Consider the following 6,068-nt stretch of genomic DNA (forward strand, 5'->3'; position numbering starts at 1 on the left):
ACGTTCAGGTAAACTGGTTGTTGGTAACTCTGAGTTTCATGCCGCTAGGCAATCATCAGACAACTGATACTGGCCCAGTGCAGTGGGGGTCTACCCAACGGTATGCTTATCAACACATACATGCACATGTACATGTGAGGCCACAAGCTTAGACAAATTGAGCGCAATGTGCAGGTACATGTACAATACAACCCAATACTAGAACAGTACAATACTATGCCATGGTATTAGATAACCCAATACTAGTTCAAAACTAGTATTAGATAAACCTTGTTATAGTTCACACATATTGTTAGGTTGACAGCATGAAACAAGGTGGAGGATACTGTGAGGTCCGCTCAAATAGTCATGTGCACGATATTCAAGCTGCTTTCGATTTTCCCAAATAATTGTTTTGGTTCAGTTTCATTCAACTGGTCTGACTCTGACACATTTCAACCACTTTATAACGTAAAAGTCGTTGTATTATGACTTGGGCTGCGTTCGTTTTTAGCTACCTGGTAGAGTAGAGTAGAGTCGCTCTACCGATAGGTATTATAGCAATAAAAACTGCTTTACGGCAGTTTTCTAAAAAAAGTTATTGTGTTCTAGTCCATGGCATGGACCCCGTCTAAAAAGTAAGAAATTAACGAAATGTGATAGCCGAAAATTAAAATTTCACACAAAACCTCACAATAATCACAACACTTGAAATGCTGCTTTCAACACTAAACTTGTACTGCACCAACAATTGGCAACATGCATGCATAGGAAAGAGGATCACGAGGAGAAAAGGTCTTCTACGGTACATGTAGCTTTTCATTCTGTGTGTGATTATTGTGAGGTTTTGTGTGAAATTTTAATTTTCGGCTATCACATTTCGTTAATTTCTTACTTTTTAGACGGGGTCCATGCCATGGACTAGAACACAATAACTTTTTTTAGAAAACTGCCGTAAAGCAGTTTTTATTGCTATAATTTCTTTTGTTTGTTCTGTCACCAATCAATGGAATGCCCTATATCAATATGTAAATGATGGCCTTCACATCGATAACGTATTATACGCATGATGTGCAAGCCTTTTCTTGCAGAAAATGGCACTAGCATAATGGATGTTCTTCGGCGGGGAAACATGCGAGTCGTGGTCTGGTGGTGGTGATACTCTTTTTATACGGATGTCATTCTGTGCATGTTGCAACTTGCTGTTGCCGAATTTCATGACTCTGTTATAAAATTGTCTTGCCTTTCAGATTTCCCCACCCTCGATCAGATTTATTTGAGAAATGTAGCCAGGTGGGTGTCGCAGATGTTTTTGTTGATTCTGTGTTTATAATGGTTTATAATCATGGCTTATCGTGATAAGGTCATCCTGCATCATATTGCACTGAAATGGTAATCCTGTTGATGCCGATTCAACTTTTGGAAGTAGTTCAATGACTTCAAACTGTTAGTCCACGATTTTCTAAAACAATACAGCAAAGGAGGAACAATGAACATGTATTAAAATGTAAACGAATACATTGCTGAGTCCAAAACCTCGTTCCAACAACTACACTGATCCCGAGGATAAAAGGGGCAAGGCTATGGTTGGAGGTACTGAGAGATAAACAAGGCACTCCACAATAATAAAATCTTACACATCTTTTGGTGAGTATGAATGATATCCAGTCGAACCTCTTTAGGACGAACACCAAGGGACCGATGGTATTTATTCTGTGAGTTTGTCTTAACCTATTTTATAACCAGTGAATACAATTATTTCCCCAATAGACATACGAATAGATTTCTTGTACAGCGAAAGATTCTAAGCCACACCGACTCATTGACTCGTCTCGTATGAAACAATTGAGTAACTGGAGAGATTCTGCAAGACGAAAATGCGTACAAACTTTCGCTCTACATCATGAAGTGCGAAACTTCGCACCTTTGGACGCGAAACTTGCAGGGAACGCGAAATGAACTGTCGTAGGAAATTTCGTGAGATCGGGTCATGGCGTACGTGCACTTGGCCCGCGCAAACTACGAAAATGTGCAGAACGCAAAGTTCGTGCAAAAATTCGCACACACTTTCGCAAGGACTGTCCCGAAACTTCGTTCGAATTTTCGTTTTGTAGAACCTCTCTACTGAACCTTTCTTTAGCAACATGACGGCAACTGAAACAGCAACAGAGAAAGTACGATACATGTACTCCACATTCTTACAGGTACTACAAACAGATTGCAGATCGTAATTCTTGCTTTGGCGGCACGAAACTTTATTTGGGGCAGTGCAATCTCGGCGGCACTCACAAATCAAACAGCCCATACTCGAGTAAACAAATCCAATCATACAGGTACGAGATTTTCACGAGACGAAACTGCACCCATTGGATGGTTTCGTATGAAACAAACAAGTTACTGAACCTCCCCACAATAGAGATTTCCCCTGATATGCGAATTTATTTTGCAAACTCGGTCAATTGGTACTTGAACCTTTCCCTCCAGATTGGGAACTGCCAACGATAGTATGCCACTGACCAGTGCCTTACTTGTAACGTACCAATGTACAATGAATATGAGTATTTCGACAACACATCTAACATAAGCCTTATCGTCAAGAAGGTGAACTCGCCTTCTTCGCACACTGTAGACAAGGGCAAAGAGATAAAAATGGATCTAAATCCGAGTAAAATCAGCACACGTTTCCGTAAATGAAAGGGTGAACATAAGCAAATGAATCGAAGGAAACCGGTCAACTTAGAGATCACCTGTCATCGAGTATTCCGTAAAAGGAGGCCTCGCAGCTCGGCAGCAGAAAAGCAAAATTTAGAAAAAGAGATCCTGTCAACTTTTCCATTATTTATTGCATTCCGCCCCAAAATCAGCACACTTTTCCTTTAAAATGAAAGAGTCAACACAAGCAAATGAATCAAAGGCAACTGGTCAACTCACCTGTCATTGAGTAATATTCCGCGAAAGGAGGTCTCAGCAGCGCCGAAACGAAATAAGCCAGGCCAGGAGACGAAATATCCGAAACAGCTCATGCAAGAAGCAGTTCCAAAGAAGGAAGTTCCTCGCGCATGCACATCCGAACACGGATCCGCGGACCGCATGCACTGAACACAATGTCTGCCGTGCACGTGCACAGCACACGGCTCCCACGCGTTGGTAGATCTAATACCGAGCACGTTACGTAGAGACTTACGTAGCCTAAGTGAAATACCGAGCACCTTACGTAGAAACTTACGTAGCATAGCGATGTCGTTTTTTCTGCCATGTGAACACAATAATAGAAAAGCTGACAGGATCGCTTTTCTAAATTTAGAAAAGCGATCCTGTCAGCTTTTCTATTATGGGGCTGTTAAGTGATGACGTCACAGTTCCTTCGATACGCATAGCAACGATCCCACTGGGGACAAACAAAAGTAGCGTCGTCTCCACCGAACCAGTTGTCAGTGGCAACATATAGGAATCGTGTACATTTCTTCGTTTCTTCTTTGCTGTTTTCAGTGAGTGTTTTGTTTTCTCGTTGTCCTTGATCTCGACGGCGTTGTCGTGCTCATTACCTTACTGAGACGTCTCTTGTGACTGTAGCCAGTGTCACGGAGGATTTTATTGGCGTGACGAGGTAGATCGCCGAGATCGAGCGTGAAAAACGCTCTGCATTAGTAGCTCCTGTAGAATGTCTTCTGGGATGGCGTATCCATGGTCAACAAAGCCAAGGTGCAAGACAGCATAAGAGATCGTGTAAACGATGTGAACTCCAAAAGGTAAGCTCCTGAACAAGTGGAAAGATATGTGTATTTACAAACTCTCTCTTCATCCATCGATTGCCGCTATGCATTGCATTTTGTCTTCACAGATAATCTGGACAAATAAATTATATTGTAACTGGAGAGTGCAATCGTGCTTGGGACCCATCCCAATGTCATCACATGGCTGTGGTGACTAGTGTATACCTGGGAGAATTTTTCCTCAATTGAGACGGAGTGTAGATGGATGGATTATGAGAAATGCGAAGATGTGGAGTAAGTTGTGTCGAAGAAATGTGTAATAAAATAAAATTTACTTTACACTCAAACATACACTGTACATGTACATGTAACATCATGATAATGAGTCCATCTTCATTATCTCCGCAACAGGTACGCCATACGCACCGAATACATGGTGTGTGTGCACGTGCGCGCTTGCGTGCGCGCGTACATGCACACACTCTCATGCGTGGCCGAGTTGGCCGGATGAACAGACCACGCATTTGCACGAGGTGTCTGTCATGTCAATGGAGTGCTGTACTTTATGACTCAGGGGCGTAGGAGGGGTTTTGGAAGTGGTACGACCGAAGGTCGGTGCGGCGGAAGGCCGTGTTGGAGGGGTCCGGCCCCCCCCCCCCCCCCCTGGGAAAATTTTGTTAAAACGACACAAAATCCTGCGTTCTGGGAACTTCTGGCGCAGTGTGCAGTCGAGTCGAGTACAGTACTCAGTACGACTGCAGATGCATAACAGATCTACGAGTACGAGTAGAAAAAGGTCTGATGCGCATATGCAAATATCGATGGATCCTGATTTTTTATTATGGTTTTGCACGTTCCAGACGGACCACACTTTTCGAAAAGTGGTGCGGCCATGGTCGTACCAGTCGTATCGGGTGCTACGCCCCTGTGACTTTATTCCAAAATAGTATGTCGTGCCCCTGTCAAATGGAGTTTGTGTCTATGCTCAGCGGGTATCGGGCCATGACGCCACACTGCAGTCAGCGCTGGAATTAAAATAGCACTTCATGGATTATTTTAACTAATTTCCTTTGCGTTTACTTTGTTGAGCCCGTGGTTTCATTTCTGTGTTCTGTTATGATTACCCCTGGAAATAATCGGAGTGGATGTCATTTTTTGTCATATGTGTGTGCCTTGTGCAACAGGTTCAAGGCTAGATGCACTTCACATTCGGCGTGGGATCTCGGCGTCTCGGACCTGATAACGTTTTGGTTGGATGGGTGATCAAGGATGATACTACTCGGCACACCAATGTACATGTCAATGCAGTTTTTACTTTTTCAGAGCTGCACTATTTACGTCTTGATGCTTACTTCGGTGCTAGTGTCGTGTCCGTGTGTTGCTACAATGTCATTATCTGTATTGTATTCCGTCTGCTTATACATGTGTCTTTATGAAGTGTTTGCCATGGCGGCGATGTGTCGATCAATAGTGTTGTGAAACCTATCACTATTCATGCTTTGCTGGCTACTCGCTCGCTCCGCGCCATGCACGCTACTAGGTCTTGTAGTATATAGCTCGATGCTTTGCATCGATCCCTGGTTGTTGTTGTTGTTGTTGCTTCTCTGTTGTTTGAGCTTGGTCCTAGAGTGAAGCTTTGGTCTTCTTGTGTGGTGAGGGTGAGGAATGGGTATCTGGACTCCTGGTATATTTCCGTAAAGAACCTGGAATTGTAGAATCCTGAGAGTATGTCTGGCCCACTCCCCGGTCATGACATTAGCGTGTTCCCCCCGGATTATTTCTATCATCCTGCGTGTTCTTGGGCTGAGCGAGCACATGCACGAGTGTGCAGCTATAACCCTGTGTATCTTTGGTTACACTTTGTTCTGCAATGCATGTACCTTGTAACAGTCTGTGCTTGCACTGCTTTGTGTGGCCTGCGTATTTCAGGACTATTCAGTGCATCAGACCCAGGTTGGTTTGGTTGCCGGATGATCTCTTGTTGCGTCGCTCTGTGTTTTGTATTAATCAATTTTTGGGCTTGAGAATTGAGCTGGTGTGTGGTTCCCAATATGAAAACATCACGCTGGTGCTCTGTGTTTCGATTATCGACTGTCCGAGCAGTCACGATTCATTACCAGAACGGTCAATACTGTAGTCTCTTCACGTGTTTGTGTTTTCGCCGGGGGAATTAGCGGTGACGTTGCACATAGAACGGCAGTGTTGCATCACTGGACGACCCTGCCTCTGCATCTGACTTCATTTCGCCAGGATCTGGTGCAGATACACCAGACAGTCACTTCCTGTAAACACGCAAACAGCAAAAGAAGAGATCCCGCAAATCAGGAAAAACCATTGCGGAAAATATCGAGTAGATCATACACCATTCAATAATCT

The 6,068-nt window shown here is 43.7% G+C and overlaps 1 long non-coding RNA gene across 1 annotated transcript; it reads left to right on the forward strand.

Annotated features, from left to right (window-relative positions):
• Positions 1-3,459: 3,459 nt before the first annotated feature.
• On the forward strand, positions 3,460-5,328 carry LOC135828312 (uncharacterized). Its single transcript, XR_010555626.1, has 3 exons — positions 3,460-3,728; positions 3,821-3,986; positions 4,877-5,328. It is a non-coding gene; the product is annotated as an uncharacterized LOC135828312 (long non-coding RNA).
• The last annotated feature ends 740 nt before the right edge of the window (positions 5,329-6,068 follow it).

The sequence above is a fragment of the Sycon ciliatum genome, chromosome 12, assembly GCF_964019385.1.
Source record: "Sycon ciliatum chromosome 12, ocSycCili1.1, whole genome shotgun sequence".
NCBI lineage: Eukaryota > Metazoa > Porifera > Calcarea > Leucosolenida > Sycettidae > Sycon > Sycon ciliatum.